The sequence below is a fragment of the Eriocheir sinensis genome, chromosome 68 (genome assembly GCF_024679095.1).
Source record: "Eriocheir sinensis breed Jianghai 21 chromosome 68, ASM2467909v1, whole genome shotgun sequence".
Classification (NCBI taxonomy): Eukaryota; Metazoa; Arthropoda; class Malacostraca; order Decapoda; family Varunidae; genus Eriocheir; species Eriocheir sinensis.
This window is the reverse complement of record NC_066576.1, coordinates 3,239,952-3,259,179: the sequence shown is the minus strand read 5'-3', so window position 1 is coordinate 3,259,179 and position 19,228 is coordinate 3,239,952. Positions and strand designations below refer to the sequence as shown.

Sequence of the window (19,228 nt, the reverse complement as noted above, 5' to 3'; positions counted from 1 at the left end):
TTAAAATCATGAATAATTCTTGCACAAACCACCTCCTCCTCCAGTCCATTCCACAGCTCAATGCTTCTGTTTGGGAAGCTAAACTTTTTCACATCTCGCCTACACGTGGTCGCCCTCAACTTCTTTCCATGTCCTCTCGTTTCTCTCTCGCTCCACACACACATGAAGGTCCTCTCTGTCCAGATTCTCCACCCTGCTCTCCACCCTGTACATCACTATCAGGTCTCCTCTCTGAAATAACACAGGCTTGTATTTTAATCAATAACATTAACCAAAAGCAGTGTTACCAGATAAGAGTGTTTCACAGAAGGTTTCGATCTGGCATCCCTGCAAGGAAGGAAAACATGGCTAGACAGGAATATGGCTGATAGCCTGTCTAACCTTATAAGGGAAAATAAGGACTGTCCTGGTGGGTGACAACCCAGGTCCTTCTCACAGTTTCTTAACCTTTTTCTTCACAACAATCCCCTCACCCTCTTTCTCCTCTCTCATTGTTTTCACTTTCACTTTCTCTTTCTTGGCATCTCAGGTGTTTAGAGGCTGCTGAGTAGGCAGTGTTTGGTGTCCCCACTCTTCTCTCTCTATTTGCTTTGTCTCTTTGAATAATAAAAATAGTAATAGGGTAGGCGGTGGCTGAGTGGTAGCGTGCAGAGCCCACATTCACCGCGTGATGGACGACGCGAGTTCGAATCCCCACGCTACCACCTCGGATATTTCAGTCACCGCCGAGTGGCTTAAAACTACCCACATGCTGTCCTGTGCTGAAGGCTCTAGAGGAAACCGTCCAAGTGAATCAAGAACGAGTTCCGGGGGGCAGCATGGGCCAAGAGAAGATGGCGCCACCATAAACACTTGCCTGCGCCATGACAGGCTGGGGCCGAACACCATCCAGGCCCCTCAAGCAAGCCTACCGGCGCAATAGGTGTAGACATAAAAAAAAAAGATAATAATAATAATAATAAAAAGAAGAATCCTCCCCATTTCCCCCACACAACACACTGAAGGACCAGCCCCTCACCAGTCTGGTCAGGGTGTTGCATCTGAGGTGAATCTGCTCAATGCATGAACCCTCCTCTGTCAGCTCCAGGGGAAGAGATCGGAGGTGGCGATAGTTCCAGTGGAGGCGGGTCTGTGTCCTTATTTCTCTCACTAAACTCTGTGTCTGGAAAGTATTTGAAGTTTTGGTAGGTATGTCTGTCTGAAACCTCTGTATGAGAACAAGGCTAATTCATGAATAAGAAAATATAAAAAAATGCCTATACTAAGACAAAAATACTTAACCCGGTAGCAGCGACGAGCTAAATTTGTGGCTTAACTGTGTAGCAGCGACGGGCCAAATTTGTGCCATGGTATAAACACCCAAAAATAGATGATACATAAACTGATCACAAATGGTTTGATATATATTATGAAATGGTTTGTGTGAGTGATGATTTTTTCTCATTTTTCTTGCTAAGAGGGACCATTAAGAAACATGTTCCCCGCTGCTACCGGGTTAAGAACTAAGTTGTATTATATTCCTATGTTCCAGTTAAAAATAAAATACATACACCAACACAAAAGCATCTATATAAGAACATGTGATTAAATACCAAACTTGATTATCCTTTAACTTCTTCCTGTCATCATTGATTAGGGACTCATAGAAAGCCACTCATTGATTGGGGACTCACAACATGGCTTCCGAAACAAAAGATCCTGCCTATCAAACCTATTAACCTTTTATAACGACCTCTTCACTGTTTATGACGTAACCAAATCACTGGACGTAGTCTATCTTGATTTCCAGAAAGCGTTTGATAAAGTCCCGCATCATAAATTACTTTACAAATTAAAGCAAATAGGTATTGACGGTCAAGTAAACCAATGGATCGCGAATTGGTTGAGCAACAGACAACAAAGAGTAGTGATCGACGGATTTAACTCAGAGTGGGCGCCTGTCACTAGTGGCGTCCCTCAGGGCTCGGTCCTTGGCCCAGTGCTCTTCATTATTTACATCAACGACGTGGATGTTGGACTCAATAACCGCATTAGTAAATTTGCAGACGACACAAAGATTGGCAACTCGGTTCTCACTGACGAAGACAGGCAAAGCCTCCAAGAGGATTTGCACAAAATTTCAGCTTGGTCGGATAGATGGGAATGCCCTTTAACGTAAACAAGTGCCAGGTCCTTCAAGTTGGAACGAGGAATAAGAAGTTCGAATACGAAATGCGCGGCGTTAAACTCAAAAGCGTTCAATGCGTCAAAGACTTGGGGGTCAAAATCGCGTCAAACCTCAAATTCTCACAGCAATGCATCGATGCAGCAAATAAAGCGAACAGAATGTTGGGCTTCATTGTATTCAAGAATAAAGATGTAATACTCCCGCTCTACAACAGTTTAGTCAGACCCCACTTGGAATATGCGGTACAGTTTTGGTCTCCCCACCATGCAAAGGATATTGCTAAATTAGAAGGTGTTCAGCGTCGGGCAACGAAAATGATCCCTTCCTTGCGCAACAAATCCTACGAAGAAAGGCTTTCTACCCTTAACATGTTCTCTCTTGAGAAACGTCGCCTCCGAGGAAAACTGATCGAATGTTTTAAAATACTTAATGGTTTCACGAATGTAGACAGATCAACATTGTTTATGATCGATGACACTTTGCGCACGAGGAACAATGGCGTAAAACTCAGATGTAGACAAGTAAATTCAGACTGCACCAAATTTTTCTTCACCAACGTTGTAGTGCGAGAATGGAATAAGCTTCCACCGTCAGTGGTCCAGTGTAACACGATTGACTCCTTCAAAAATAAGCTCGACCGTCACTTCCTTCAACTTAATATCAACTAGAGTAGAAATGCAACGTTTTGGAGTCTTCTGATTAATGTAAAATCACTTAGGTTTAAGGACAGACCACCAAGTCTGGACCATGTGGTCTGTGTGGTCTGATTTTCTATGTAAATCTATGTAAATCATTTTGCAAAAGGGATTTTATTTTTTGCCGCTTTATTTCCTTCTTATTAATTTTATTCATTGTAATCTTCCCTTTACTGTCCATATCCCTTACACACAATTTAACCAGCATCTTCACTCTTTCATCCCTCACGCTGGTAATCTCTGGAACGATCTTCCTTCATCTCTATTTCCTCCTGCCTACGACTTGAACTCTTTCAAGAGGAAGGTATCAGGACACCTCTTCTCATGTAACTGAATGCTCTTTCGGCCACCTCTTCGGATTCTTTACAGGAGCAGCGAGTAGCGGGCTTTTTTATTGTTATTTCCTTTTTTTTTGTGCCCTTGTGCTGTCTCCTTTACTGTAAAACAAACAAACCCATCCTCACCTGCTGATCAGGATGAGAGGAGTTAGCGATAGTCGGTTCCTCCGCCTCCATAATTATCTGAAAATGAACAAAATTATACATCATTACACAATCTGATAAAGTGGCAATGTATCAAAGAAGATAGGAAATTAAAATTAACCCGGTAGCAGCAGGGATCATGTTTCTTAATGGTCCCCCCAAGCAAGAAAAATGAGAAATAATCCCCCCTCACACATACCATTTCATAATATACATCAAAGCTTTTGTGATCAGATTATGTATCATCTATTTTGGGGGGTTAAATCATGGCACAAATTTGCCCCGTCGCTGCTACCGGGTTAATATGGTCTTGTTAAACTAAGACGATAATGTAACTAAGAAAAAAACAGTAAAATCAATAGTGACATTCAGTAAGATCCAAATCATTATAAGAGCAATATGAGAGAATAGTGATATTCATCTCCTCAAAGTATAATAAAATAGGTATGAAATAGTTTACAGCCATTTAGGTAGATTCAAATTACAGGTAACTCGATTTACGCGAGTTTGGTTTACGCGTTTTTTAAATAACGCGGGGTCTAAGATCTAAATAAGTGTTTAATTTCGACGTTTTTTTCACTTATACGCAATATTTTATGGAGTGGCCACCAGATGTCTCACGCAACTGGACTCACATGGCGCCGCAGCCACACAGCTGAGCTCAGTCCTTCCTGCGTGCCACTTAAACAACAATACAGTACCCACGCTGCCACGCTACTCAACAACAACAACACCCTCGCTGCTGTACTACCACGAGGGGAGGGGCAGCCAGAGGAGGAACCACGAGAGGGAGAGGAATCAGAGTGATACAGTAGGCAATAAAGGTACAAACCTACCTCTTGTTTGATTTACATTGTTTTTGATTTACGCGACCTCTTCAAGGACGCAATACTCGCGTAAATCGAGTTACCTGTATAATAGAATTAGTATGAGGTAATTGTGACATTCATTTCAAATTATTGTAAGATCAGTATGAAATAAAGGGAAATTAAGCCACCACATTATTTCAAAACCAGTATGAGATAAGTTTCAGCTAGATTCTGATTACCATAGAAAAGCAATGCAGATAGAGTTGAATACATGAGATTACATAATCATTCAGTATAAATTGACACTGGAAGAATATATAGTTTGGACCTGCATGTCTGACCTTTACATGGCATCAACCTTTTAAATGCAAATATAATAATATAAGTATAATAGTAATAGAAATAATAATAATAATAATAATAATAATAATAATAATAATAATAATAATAATAATAATAATGTTGAAGAAGGCCGGGGTAGCCACCTCTTGCGAATTATGGAATGTTTTTGGTAAAGATTTGTTTTAGTGCCGTGCCAGTATTTCATTACCTACCTTATGAAACATCACTAGCTCTTCATATATCTTTTCTACATACGTTCAACAATCATGAAAATACTTTAAAAATCCAATTCAAGGACTATTTATTGTTGAAAATAGGGGATAATATTCATAAAAGCGTATAGCCTCCTCTGGCGGCGGCCGTGGCGACGGTGCAGCTGCCGCAGCCGTAAAATAGTTCACAGAGGGTTTAGGGTGGGGGAGCATATTTAAACTACCCCAACCAAACTTTACAAACTGCTAACAGGAGGGGTGGTGGGGTGGGGGCGGCTTCGCCCGCCTCGACCCCCTTTCTAACCAGGGGGGGGGCACAGCCCCCCCTGGCCCCCCCCACCATATATATGCAACAATTTCTGCGAGGAGGTATTTTTTGCAACACTGGCTGCACCGCCGCCGCGGCCGCCCCCAGAGGAGGCTACACTTTCGTGAATATTATCCCCTGTTTTTAACAATAAATAGTCCTTGAATTGGATTTTGAAAGCGTTCCCACGATTGTTGAGTGTTTGCAGAAAAGATACATGAAGAGCTAGTGATGTTTCATAAGGTAGGTAATGAAATACTGGCACGGCACTAAAACGAATCTTAACCGTTTTTTACTCGTCAATGTCACAAAATTAATAGGCTACCCTTTCCTCAGCAGTCCCCACTATTTTCTCTCTTCCTTCCCTCTCCCCTCCCACAACACTTCTCTCCCTTCCCTCTCCCCTCCCACAACACTTCTCTCCCTTCCCTCTCCCCTCCCACAACACTTCTCTCCCTTCCCTCTCCCCTCCCACAACACTTCTCTCCCTTCCCTCTCCCCTCCCACAACACTTCTCTCCCTTCCCTCTCCCCTCCCACAACACTTCTCTCCCTTCCCTCTCCCCTCCCACAACACTTCTCTCCCTTCCCTCTCCCCTCCCACAACACTTCTCTCCCTTCCCTCTCCCCTCCCACAACACTTCTCTCCCTTCCCTCTCCCCTCCCACAACACTTCTCTCCCTTTCCCCTTCATGTCTGCCTTCCCCTTCTCCATTCTCCTCTCTCTCTCTCTCTCTCTCCTACCACTTCTTCCCCCCTTACCCTTCTTTCCCTGAGCCCCCTCAATAACAACTGCAAGGGGTTAGTTTAGGCCCTGGCATGATTAAAAAAAACCTGACAGCTGTTTATGGGGAGTTTACGTGGTGCTTCAGATGCTGTAGACTGAGGTGATGCTTCTTTTTCGGTGTATTAGAAGCAATTGTTGGCTAGATTAACCGTTTTAGGTGCCTTGGTGGGCGGGAGGTGCCGTGGGCTATCCAGTCCGGCCAGTCCAGTAGTAAGCGTGGGCTTGTCTTTGTAACGGCTCCCACTTATGACTTATTCTTGATTGTTGATTGGCGTTGTTGATTGGCTGGCTCCCTTTGATAACTTGTACATTAGACTTTCTCCTGGCTCTCTCCACATCAACTTGATCTTGATCTTGATGTCACAGCTCACAGGTGCCTTGGGATCAGTGTTGCCAACTCAAAATTTATAAATCCGCTAGGATGGCCTAAAAAATCTCCCAGATGATAGGTGAAGCTATAAAAATTTGCCGCTAGATTGGACTTGAAAATCCGCCAGTTACTCCTGTCAATTCTACGATTTTTCCGCTAGATTCACATGCAATTCCGGCAGAGGTATCAGGACACCTCTCCTCCCGAAACTGACCTATCTTTCGGCCACCTCTTTGGATTCTTTTTAGGAGCAGCGAGTAGCGGGCTTTTTTTTATTAATGTTTACTTTTTTGTGCCCTTGAGCTGTCTCCGCTAAAATGGCATCACTGCTTGGGATTTCTCCCCGGCCAGACCTTTGTATCGGCAGCTCCTTCTTATTCTTATACTCACAGATACTCACAGATGATGATTCTGGAAGAGACTCCAGTTCTAAAGCCTGCTGATTACTAGTTTGTCTATGTGTGGTGGTGCTACTGGCCCTATAGTCATACTGTTGTTCTTGTTCCTCCACACTCTATCTAAACGTGACTCAAAATGAATAACAGTTTCTGGCAGATCGTTCCAAATGTTCACGACCCTGTTTATGAAGGAGTATTTCCTCATGTCGAGCTGGTTCTCTTCTTGAAGATCTTCTTACTGTGTCCCCGCGTTGTGTCCTCTTCCCTCAACTGGAAAACTCCCTCTGTGCAATCAGGATCGTAGATGTTGTTAATAATCTTCAAAGTCTCAACCATGTCGCCCCGGGGTCTCGCCAGCATGGGTAGTTGTAATCTTCTTAATCTCTCCTGTAACGCTTTGTATCGCTTCTTAGGTCCTCCTCCTCTCGTTCCTCCCTTCTCATTCACACACCTTTCTTTTCAGTGTTACGTAATTTTCTAACCTGAAATAAAGTCACTTATTTTCACTTATTCAGCCATTTGTGCCTTTTTTTCCCAGCACTGCGCGAGGAACACTTTTGCTCTCCTGTGAAAGAAAAACAAAACACAGAAAATCGATTGATTGATTGATAGTTTATTCATTTTATTGCAAGTAAAACAACAAAGGAGAAGGGAGGAGCATGCCATCCCAACCCCCAGGCAGTACAAATCGGTGTTCAGCTACTCGGGGCAAGATGTCACATGCTCTCCAGGAACTCTTTCATCGCCTCAATCACTCGTCCACTCGTCTCTCCACTCAGCCCCAGCAGCAGCACCATCCACTACCTTCCAGTTCTCCCATTCACTCCACGTCCCATCTCACTCAAACACCTGCATCATCTCATAAGAACATAAGAACGCAGGAGTCTGCAAGAGGCCGGTAGGCCTGTACGAGGCAGCTCCTTTGACCCTAAGCTCCCGTGTATCTAACCCCACCTAATATCGCTGTCCATGAATTTATCTAGTCTATTTTTGAATGTGACAATTGTATTGGCACTCGCCACATGACTGCTAAGCCTATTCCACTCATCCACCACACTGTTAGTAAACCAATTTTTGCCTATGTCCCTGTTGAATCTGAATTTATCCAGTTTAAACCCATTACTTCGTGTCCTACCCGGTTCTCTTACCAACAAAACCTTATGAATGTCTCCCTTATTAAAGCCCTTCATCCATTTATAAACCTCGATCATGTCTCCACGCACCCTTCGCCTTTCTAGAGAATGCAAGTTTAACTGTTTGAGTCTTTCCTCGTATGGCAAGTTTCTCAACCCCTGAATCATCTTAGTCATCCTCCTCTGCACCGATTCTACCATTTTGATATCCATTCTATAGTAAGGTGACCAGAATTGAACCGCATAGTCAAGATGAGGTCAACTAACGCTAAATATAGTTTGAGGAAGACTTCGGGGCTTCTGTTGCTTACGCTCCTTGAAATAAATCCCAGTACCCTATTAGCTCGATTTCTAGCTTGAATGCATTGTGCCCTTGGACGGAGATAAGAGCTCACTAAGACCCCTAAATCCCTCTCGCACCCAGACCTGCTTATGAGAGTGTCATTTAAGCAATAGTTATGTGAGGGGTTGTTCCTACCTACACTCAGAATACTGCACTTCCCTACATTGAACTCCATCTGCCATTTATCCGCTTGATCATATAATCTGTTGAGTTTACCTTGGAGAATACTAGCGTCCCGATCCGACTCAATTACTCTACCGATCTTGGTATCATCTGCAAATTTACTAACATCACTACTAATTCCTGTATCTAAGTCATTGATACAAATAATAAACAAAAGTGGACCTAATACCGAACCTTGTGGGACCCCACTCGTAACACATCCCCAGTCAGATCTTTTACCATTGATTTGCACTCTTTGCTTCCTATTGCTAAGCCACGCCTTGACCCAGTTCAAAACTTTACCCTCTACTCCGTGAGCCTGTAATTTAAGCAACAGTCACCTGTCATACTTTTTCTACATGCGGCACAGTCTCGTCCACACCCCTGGCACACTTTGCTGCGGGACTCAGACCATCTATAGTTCCTTGTATTCACATCCAGACACTGCGCTCTAGCACGGAAAAGAAGATCACCTCCCAGGCTTCCCTCATACCACACCTCTCACTTTGGGGCCTCTTTCTCCCTGTACCAGTCGAGAGTTTCCTTTCTTTCCATCTCATTCTTCCTCTTGCTCAATCCCTCATCTTTAACTGCTATATCTATCGCATTCTTCCACTTTCTTACATCCCACTCAAACCCCTCTTCATTTCTGCCTATCTTCAAAGGGTCGGTACACCCACCTACTTAGCATGACATTTCTGTCTATCATTCGCCCATTTGCCATCTCTTATATTCCACAAGTATACTTTTTTTGCTAATCTTGCATCCTCCATTTGTTCCAGTCTCACTTTATATCTCAAGGTTGCCTTCACTAGTCTTTCCTTAAAAGTGCTCCATCCCATGTCCCCCCTAAGAGCCTCTACTGCCGCAAACCTTGGTGCATTCAGTGCCATTCTTGCTACCCTATTCTGCCCCACTTCCAGTTTCTCTATCTCACTGTCGTTCTATGCCATCACATCCATTCCATACATAATGCTCGGGACAGCCACACTCTTCCAAACCTCACAGATGACATCATACTTGCTCGCTCTCATCCTTGCTGCAATCCCTAAATGGCCTACCCACTGGCTCGTCATACATCTCTTCTCAGTCTTGGCCCTATCGCAGCCATTCACATCCATCCACACCCCTAGATATTTGTATTCTACTGTCTGATCCAACTCATTCCCTTTCAATCTCCAAGTTGCTTGTCTCTCACCCCCTGACCTATTGACTATCATAATCTTGCTCTTCTCACTGCTAAATCTAACACCAAAATCACTTCCATAGCTCTCTACCAAATCTAACTGTCTTTGTAAGTCTTTCGCAGAGTCGCTCAAAATCAATTGTCCGCATACAACACACACAACTTGTCCTCTCCAAGTTTCACTCCTGCATTCATTCTCTTCATCCTAACTGCCAGCTCCTCTGTATACAGGCTAAACAATGTTGGTGACAGAATACAACCCTGCCTCACTCCTCTCTCGCTCTTCACCCAGTCTGTCTCTAGGTTCCCAAACCTGTATTTAGCTCTTGTGCCTGTGTATGTACTCCTAATTATGTTCACAAACTTATCACTCAATCCAATCTGCTCCAGCACTCTACACAACATACTCCTATTAACCCTGTCATAAGCTTTCTCTATGTCTAGAAAACCTAAGTACAACTTTTCTCCTGCTCTCTTTTTCCTTTCAATAAGTTCATTCACCACAAACATATTATCTTCCGCTCGCCTGTCCACTCGGAACCCATTCTGCTCCTCACCTAGTACCCTGTTCCTCGCAATCCATTTACACAACCTCTCATTCAGCACTGCACACAGAGACAAAAGGCCCTGCTATATTTATAAGGGAGATTGGTCTGTAATTCTTAAGCTCCTGTCTACTCTTGTGTCCACCCTTACGTATCAAAGTCACCTTATATTCATTCCTCTTGCTCGGCACTCTCTCTTCGTCCCACACCTGGTTAAGGGATTTATTATACATGTTATTTTTTATTTTTTAGTATTCAACCATATTTCTTCTCATTTATGAATAATACATTTAATTTGCTTTCTTTTGCTACCAAATATATATATATATATATATATATATATATATATATATATATATATATATATATATATATATATATATATATATATATATATATATATATATATATATATATATATATATATATATATATATATATATATATATATATATATATATATATATATATATATATATATATATATATATATATATATATATATATATATATATATATATATATATATATATATATATATATATATATATATATATATATATATATATATATATATATATATATATATATATATATATATATATATATTTGGTAGCAAAAGAAAGCAAATTAAATGTATTATTCATAAATGAGAAGAAATGTGGTTCAATACAAGAAAAAATAAAAACATGAATAAGGCCCTTAATATAGGTTGATTTATATAGTGAAATGATTACAAAACTAGTAACTTTTTTATTTAGATATCTTAAAATGGTTTTGATACAAGATAGTCAACATATTGAAGTGTTCACATATGAATTTTTATGCATATATATTAATTTTTATGGCATCAGGAAGGCGTGCTTGGTGGCAAATGAAAGCTCTTTTAATACAGATTAATAATCAGAAAAAAATTGGAAAGCATGAAATAAATAAAAGTTATAAGCAAAAATCTAGAACGTATCCAAATCGCAGCAAAAGGGCCGTAAAAACAGGCTATTTTGTGACACCTCGATGACCAACTTGGAATTGAGCTATCAAAAACTCCGTCGAGTTGGTCAAACTAAATTGCCAAGAGGGGCTATATGCCAAATTACAGCCTTCTAGAGGCGATAGCAAGGCCACAATAGACAAAAATGGCAAAGTGTCTGGAGTTCGTCAAAATCGCTCTTGACAGGGTTTTTGTTTCGAGCTCTAGCGACGAAACTACTGGGAGTAGGGAAATGTTATGCACCATATTGGAAAGCACATTGGCAGGGCTAAATCTTTTGCTAAATAAGTGTTTTGAAATTCTCAAAAAATGAGTGGGTTTCAAGGTTGGGAACTCAAAGTTTTTTTTTCAGTCGTTTTTTGCGAATTTATTTGATTTTTTACCCTTTCGAGTCGTTTTTTGAGCCCAGTCGCTAATTAACAAATTTAGCCAAGAAGCGTGGAATTACGAATATATATCAACGGAAGCTGTATTTGGCCCTCTTTTCCACAGGTTATGTTGGAGGTCTGGTGGGCTGGGGCAGCTGAGGCATGGTCATTGACGGGAGGTTGGTTAGGTGTCGGAAGGAGGTAAGGGTGGGAATAGGGCAGGGATGCAGGACTAATATAGGGTAAATACATGGATGGAAAGGTAAGCAAATAATATATAAATAAATGAATAAAAAAACTTCAAGAGGGGAGAGTCGAAAGGAATAGGGAGAGGTGGTTGTGGCCACGTTAAGCAGTCAATGTAGACAATGATAGCAAGCGGATGGGTGGACAAATGATGCAAACAACTCTGGCAAATGCAGGACACCTTTAGACGGTCAGCCATGCTGGAACAGCTATCTAAGTCGTTAGCCCAAACCACCCTACCATACTCAGCGTGTACTTACGAATTATCTGCACTAAAGACAAATAACATGTGCATGGCTGAATTCTATATATATAATGCATGTGTGTGAGAGAGAGAGAGAGAGAAAGGTGGGGTGATGGTGGAGGAGGGCACGAGGCGGAGGAGGGAGGAGGAAGACCCAAGTCTATATCACGTATATATACACCAAGTCAAGTCATACAGGTTTGTAGGAGGAGACACGACCGAGGTGTGGTTTATGCGTGACAGTGCTTGGAGCCAAACTAGAGAATGTAGAAACAGGATTTAGAGAAAACAAAAAGGCAGACTAATTTAAATCAATCACTTCATCATGCCCTCCCTCACACCCCACACCACTGTCTGTAGGCACTGGAATTACAGTCACGCAATAGCAAAATAAAAAGGCATATTTTTTTCCGTCAGTGGCTTGCCTGAATGCGCTGTGAAAGAAGGCAAGCATGCACATCCAAAGTGCACACACAGCAACTTTAGTCACCCCTGAAATGGTGGGTATTTTTTTACCTTCAAGTGGCGTCATCCCGCTGCTCCGCCCCTGCGCGTGCAGTCGCAGTTTTGAAGCAGAGTGACTTGACTTGGTATATACATGTATAGACTTAGGGAAGACAGGATCGAGAGGTGGGTACACGTGACAGCAAAGTCACGCTTCCCTTCGAATGTCTAGATGGCCATGCCAGGCTTAACCAATAAAGTCGGAAGTGAGCACCTTAATCATTCACATTTTGCAATGCACTATATTGCCAAAAATTATGGCAGGGTGTCAACAATAGGTAGGCAGTGGCCGAAGTGGTAGCGTACTGGGCCCACATTCACCGCGTGATGGACGACGCGGGTTCGAATCCCCACGCTACCACTCGGATTTTTCAGTCACCGCCGAGTGGCTTAAAACTACCCACATGCTGTCCTGAAGACCACCCATTAACCCGGACTCTAGAGGAAGCCGTCCAAGCGAATCAAGAACGAGTTCCGGGGGGCAGCATGAGCCAATGCAAGATGGCGCCACTATAAACACTCGCCTGCGCCAGAACGGGCTGGGCCGACCATCAGGCCCCACCTGGTAGAAGCCTTGGGCTGACCATCAGGCCCCTGGGAAGATGCCTACCGGCGCAACAGGCAGTGACAAAAAAAAAAAATAAAAAAAAAATGCTGTGCCAAAATACCACACTGCTCAAGCTGCTTCTTTATAAGATATTTGCGAAAAGCGATGGGTCAAGGCCCCTGAAATGCATAGTAACTGAACTTTAAATGAAATACAACATACATGTACAAATAATGGATGCAATAGCAAAAATATATACAATAGATTAAACAAAGTTATATCTAAATGAAAGAGAGCAAGCACAAATTTAAGTGATATCTGTAATGAGGTAGGGATGTAACAGGTCTACAACCCTATTCCTCCTCATCACCTGCTACATTATAAGAAAACTACAGGAAAATGTTAGCTTTAAGAATGAAATTTGTAAAACTGATGCTGTATATGTAAATGACACTTTTTCTTTACTGTCTATGGAGCAGATTGTGGCTGCAAGATCAACAAAAACAAGAGCAATATCCTGATTTACAGCAACAAGACCAAAGACTCGACAACAAAAACAAATGGCATAAAAATTACAAGTAGCTGAGTTAAAATTATTTCCAGTAGAAATTGCTTCCTTGAACCTTAAAAGGTTTAGCAAGGCAAGACAACTGAGAAATATTCTGTGCTTTGATTGAGGCAATTCATGTAACTGACTTCTGATTGGAAAAGCCATGTGGAAAGTACTAGTAATGCTGGGATTCCTCTACACTTCTGAGGTCATGGTATACACCAAGCAGGGCAGCAAAGCTTACAGTAGACAACCAGGCATGCAGGAACATGTTGCACCTATTACACGACACAGCTGAATCAGCTCTCACAGTAGAAGTGGGAGCATCCTCTGCAGCCTCCAGACATGCAAGGCAGCTTATTTGTAAAACACACAATAGAAGAACACAATAACCTCTTAAAAGAAATAACCCTCCAGCAACTGGATAAAGGACAAAGTAATTTGGCTAAGCAAGTCAAATTTTACATGGACAAGGTAAGTATTGATACAAACAGATTAACCTACTAACTGAAGAACAAATAAAAAGTAAAATCAATGAATGGGATACAAACATATGGAAATAAGTCAATGGAAAATAAATCTACACTCAGCTGGTACAAACTCTACAAACACAACATAAAAGAAGAAAAATGGTTTGACAAGTGAGGAATCACACGTAATGAAGAAAGCCCCCACATAATGCTACAACGATATTCGAGGAACAAATTCCTTAGAGAAGGTGAAGAAAAATATCAACTAAGTAACTGAGAAATGGAAACTTTGGAGCACTTCTTAATATACTGTGAAAAAAATGAAAGCATCAGGAACCAGCATAAACTATTTGACCAGTGGGAAAACATAAATAAAGAAATTCAGAGATAAATGCTTTTCAGTGTGAATAATGAACTAATGAAAAAGATGTACAGTAGTAAAACACCTGTGGAAAGTACGAAAAATTGACTTGGTGTTGGTTTGGGAGGTAGTTGTCCCTTTCGGTTCAACCATAGCCTTTGTAACAGTTTACTCCCTCATGGCCAACACCCTGAAAATCCAAACGAATACAGCCTTAGTAGAGCCCGTAGAGGCACAGGCGGGGACATCTACAGGAGTCCACCCTATCTGGTGCACACTGCCCAGGCTCTCTCTAGGAATTCCTTAACCCCCTCTATTGTTCTTTTGGTCCCTGTCTGCAGTGTACTCAGACCTAGGAAGAGTTCTATCACCCTTTCTACATTCCCCTCTAGTATCCTATTCCATACTTCTGTTCCAAATTCATCATCATCATCATCATCATTTCATCGACACCTGCTCCTAGGAGCTCCCACCAGGGGATGGCCACGGCAGAAGAGCTTCCAACTTTCTCTATCCAGACACACCCTCCTTGCCTACTCAAAGTTTCTTAAAGATCTTTGCCCCCTCTCCCTAATGTACTCTTGCACCCTATCCCTCTATTTCACAGGAGGTCATCCTCTAGCATTCCCTCCCTCTATCTCACTCGTATACACCTTTCTGGTCATCTTACTCTCCTCCATTCGCTCCATGTGGCCAAATTCCAAATTCCTGTTATCATTCCTACCATACTCTGCCTAGCCCTATCATACCTAGGACACTCTAGTAGCATAATTCTACGGTCTCATCGACCCTCCTTTCACACACGCTAGAGTACCAGCACCCCAAGATTCAATCTAGAACCATAGTTGAGTGTGAGGCATTACAAACCTTATCCCAACACATCTACACCATCCGTGGAGTGAGACAAAATGTATACATAAAGAAGACAAACTTTCTTCATCTTACATGACTGCTTTTCCCACTCCCTCACTCAGCTTTCTTCTTCAGACTTAATTTTTGCTTACAAACTGGTCAGTATAACTATTGTAGGTAAACACACCTTAGAAGTGGGTCTTCATGTGTTTAGTAATGCCATTCTTCTTCTTAAAGAGTTTCCCACAAACATCACACTTGAACTCTCGAAGGCCAGAGTGCCCAAAGATGTGCCGGTCAAGGGCCGACCTCACAGTGAATCTCTTCCCACACTCTTTGCACTCATGATTTTTCATATGTGTAAGTGTATGCTTATTAAGGTAACTCTTTTGGCTAAATTTTTTTCCACATTCTTGGCATTCATACGTTTTTCCACCAAAATGCGTAAGGGTGTGAGAGTCAACGTCAGCTTTGCGGGTGAATTTCTTTCCACATTCCTTACATGCATATTTTTTTGCACGAGTATGTGTACGGATGTGTGCATTGAGGTTATTCTTCCAGCTGAATTTCTTTCCACATTCCTTACATGCATATTTTTTTGCACGAGTATGTGTACGGATGTGTGCATTGAGGTTATTCTTCCAGCTGAATTTTTTCCCACATTCCTTACATTCAAAGTTTTTTATACCAGTGTGTGTTACGCTGTGAGTGACGAGGCCTACCCTTCCGATGAATTTTTTTCCACAATCCGCACATTCAAATTTCTTCACACCTGTGTGTATAAGAGTGTGTTGATCAAGGACATTCTTCCTGCTGAATTTTCTTCCACATTCCTTACATTCAAATTTCTTCACACCTGTGTGTGTAAGGGTGTGTTTATCAAGGCTATTCTTCGAGATGAACTTTTTTCCACATTCCTTACATTCATATTTTTTTACCCCACTGTGTATACGGATGTGCTGAATAAGGTTACTCTTCAGGCCAAACATTTTTCCACATTCCCCACATTTATATTTTTTTTCACCAGTGTGTGTAATTGTGTCTCTTAAGATATCTCCCAGCTGAGAATTTTTTTCCACATTCCATACACTCGTAGTTTTTTACACCAGTGTGTGTATGGGCGTGAGCAGTGAGGGGACCTTTGCTGATAAAATATCTTCCACAATCCTTACATTTATGGTTACTCACACCAGTGTGTGTCAAGGTGTGTGTTTTAAGGCTACTATTTTTCTTGAATTTTTTTCCACATTCCTTACATTCATAGTTTTTTACACCAGTGTGTGTAAGAGCATGTAAACGAATTTGTTCCTTCCGCCTAAATTTTTTTCCACATTCCTTACATTCATGATTTTTTACATCAGTGTGTGTCTGGGTGTGTGAATCAAGGTGATCCTTTCTGATGAACTTTTTTCCACATTCCTCACATTCATAGTTTTTCACACCTGTGTGTATAAGGGTGTGTTTATTAAGTAAACCCTTTAAAATGAACTTTTTTCCACAATCCTTACATTCAAAGTTTTTAACACCTGTGTGTTTATGGGTGTGATATTTGAGGCCTGGCCTCGAGGTGAATCCTTTTCCACACTCCAGACACTCAAACTTCCTCTCTCCTTTGTTGCTGGAGTTGCCAGCAACAAGCTGCTTCCGAGGACCACTGACTCTCCTGCCACCGACAACAGTCTGCTCCTGCTTATCCTGGCCACTCATCATCAGCAGCTCATGTTGCTGTCCAGCCCTGCAGCCTCCTGCCTGCACACCTGCTGCAGGGAGTCAGTCAGCTGGTCTTGGTGCTGTCCAGCCCTGCACCCTCCTGCCTGCACACCTGCTGCAGGGAGTCAGTGGGCTGGTCTTGGTGCTGTCCAGCCCTGCACCCTCCTGCCTGCACACCTGCTGCAGGGAGTCAGTGGGCTGGTCTTGGTGCTGTCCAGCCCTGCACCGTCCTGCCTGCACACCGGCTGCAGCGTGACAGTGGGCTGGGAGTGGTGCTGACCAGCCCTGCACCCTCCTGCCTGCACACCTGCTGCAGGGCTCTTGATCTTGATCTTGATGTCACAGGTGGCTCGGGATTTCTCCCCAGCCAGGCCTTTGTAGCGGCAGCTCCTGTGAAGAGAAAACAAAAAAAACATGCGGGAAGTCAATGTTCTCGGGGCAAGATATCATTCCCTACATCTTGCACGCCACATGCCCTCCAAGAACTCTTTCACTGCCTCAATCACTCGTCCACCCTCTCCACTGAGCCCCAGCAGTAGCACCATCCACTCCCTTCCAGTCCTCCCGTTACTCCACGTCCCATCTCGCTCAAAAACACATGCATCATCTTCGTTCTCTCCTGTCATACTTCTTACATTCCAGCACTACATGCTGCACAGTCTAAATCCACACCCCTATCACACATCTGGCACACTTTGCTGAGGGACTCAGACCATCTATAATTCCTTGCATTCACATCCTGACACTGCGCTCTAGCACGGAAAAGAAGATCACCTCCCAGGCTTCCCTCATACCACACCTCACACTTTGGGACCTCTTTCTCCCTATACCAGTCGAGTTTCCTTTCTTTCCATCTCATTCTTCCACTTGCTCAATCCCTCATCTTTAACTGCCATATCTATCACATTCTTCCACTTTCTTACATCCCACTCAAACCCCTCTCCATTTCTGTTTGTTATTCTCCATTCAAACACATTCTGTCTATCTTCAAAGGGTCGGTACACCCACCTACTTAGCATAACATTCCTGTCTATCATTCGCCCATTTGCCATCTCTTATACTCCACAAGTATACTTTCCTTGCTAATCTTGCATCCTCCATTTGTTCCAGTCTCACTTTATATCTCAAGGTTGCCTTTACTAGTCTTTCCCTAAACGTGCTCCATCCCATGTCCCCCCTAAGAGCCTCTACTGCCGCAAACCTTGGTGCATTCAGTGCCATTCTTGCTACCCTATTCTGCCCCACTTCCAGTTTCTCTATCTCACTGTCATTCCATGTCATCACATCCATTCCATACATAATGCTCGGGACAGCCACACTCTTCCAAACCTCACGGATGACATCATACTTGCTCGCTCTCATCCTCGCTGCACTCCCTAAACGGCCTACCCACTGGTTTGCCATACTTATCTTTACATTCTTGGCCCTGCCGCATCCATTTACCTCCATCCACACCCCTAGATACTTGTATTCTTCCGTCTGTTCCAACTCATCCCCTTCCAGTCTCCAAGTTGTTTCTCTCTCATCCTCTGACCTATTCACTATCATTACTTTGCTCTTCTCACTACTGAACCTAACCCCAAAATCCCTTCCATAACCCCCTACCACATCTAGGAGACTCTGTAGTTCTTCAGCAGACTCAGTGGGCTGGTCTTGGTGCTGTCCAGCCCTGCAGCGTCCTGCCTGCACACCTGCTGCAGGGAGTCGGTGGGCTGGTCTTGGTGCTGTCCAGCCCTGCAGCGTCCTGCCTGCACACCTGCTGCAGGGAGTCGGTGGGCTGGTCTTGGTGCTGTCCAGCCCTGCAGCGTCCTGCCTGCACCTGCTGCTGCAGGGAGTCAGTGGGCTGGTCTTGGTGCTGTCCAGCCCTGCAGCGTCCTGCCTGCACACCTGCTGCAGGGAGTCAGTGGGCTGGTCTTGGTGCTGTCCAGCCCTGCAGCGTCCTGCCTGCACACCTGCTGCAGGGAGTCGGTGGGCTGGTCTTGGTGCTGTCCAGCCCTGCAGCGTCCTGCCTGCACACCTGCTGCAGGGAGTCGGTGGGCTGGTCTTGGTGCTGTCCAGCCCTGCAGCGTCCTGCCTGCACACCTGCTGCAGGGAGTCAGTGGGCTGGTCTTGGTGCTGTCCAGCCCTGCAGCGTCCTGCCTGCACACCTGCTGCAGGGAGTCAGTGGGCTGGTCTTGGTGCTGTCCAGCCCTGCAGCGTCCTGCCTGCACACCTGCTGCAGGGAGTCAGTGGGCTGGTCTTGGTGCTGTCCAGCCCTGCAGCGTCCTGCCTGCACACCTGCTGCAGGGAGTCGGTGGGCTGGTCTTGGTGCTGTCCAGCCCTGCAGCGTCCTGCCTGCACACCTGCTGCAGGGAGTCGGTGGGCTGGTCTTGGTGCTGTCCTGACTCCTTTCTGTTCGTCTTGATGGTTTCACAGCAGACACAGGACGGTTACGCTAAGAACAAGAAG

General features: G+C 43.5%; 1 protein-coding gene and 1 long non-coding RNA gene across 2 annotated transcripts in view; both read right to left on the bottom strand.

The window, feature by feature from the left end:
• LOC126988089 (uncharacterized) overlaps positions 1-6,158 on the bottom strand; it is a 6,360-nt gene extending 202 nt beyond the window's left edge. The window contains exons 1-4 of the long non-coding RNA XR_007741447.1: positions 5,874-6,158; positions 3,327-3,383; positions 1,019-1,162; positions 1-231 (exon numbers count right to left, since the gene is read on the bottom strand). The exon at positions 1-231 is cut by the window's left edge and continues 202 nt beyond it. This is a non-coding gene — a long non-coding RNA (uncharacterized LOC126988089). The remainder of the gene's footprint in view (positions 232-1,018; positions 1,163-3,326; positions 3,384-5,873) is intronic.
• A 7,468-nt stretch (positions 6,159-13,626) lies between these two features.
• LOC126988121 (gastrula zinc finger protein XlCGF57.1-like) overlaps positions 13,627-19,228 on the bottom strand; it is a 64,166-nt gene continuing 58,564 nt past the window's right edge. Inside the window, exon 3 of the mRNA XM_050845926.1 lies at positions 13,627-15,257. The gene's annotated coding sequence lies outside the window, so the exon portion shown is untranslated. The remainder of the gene's footprint in view (positions 15,258-19,228) is intronic.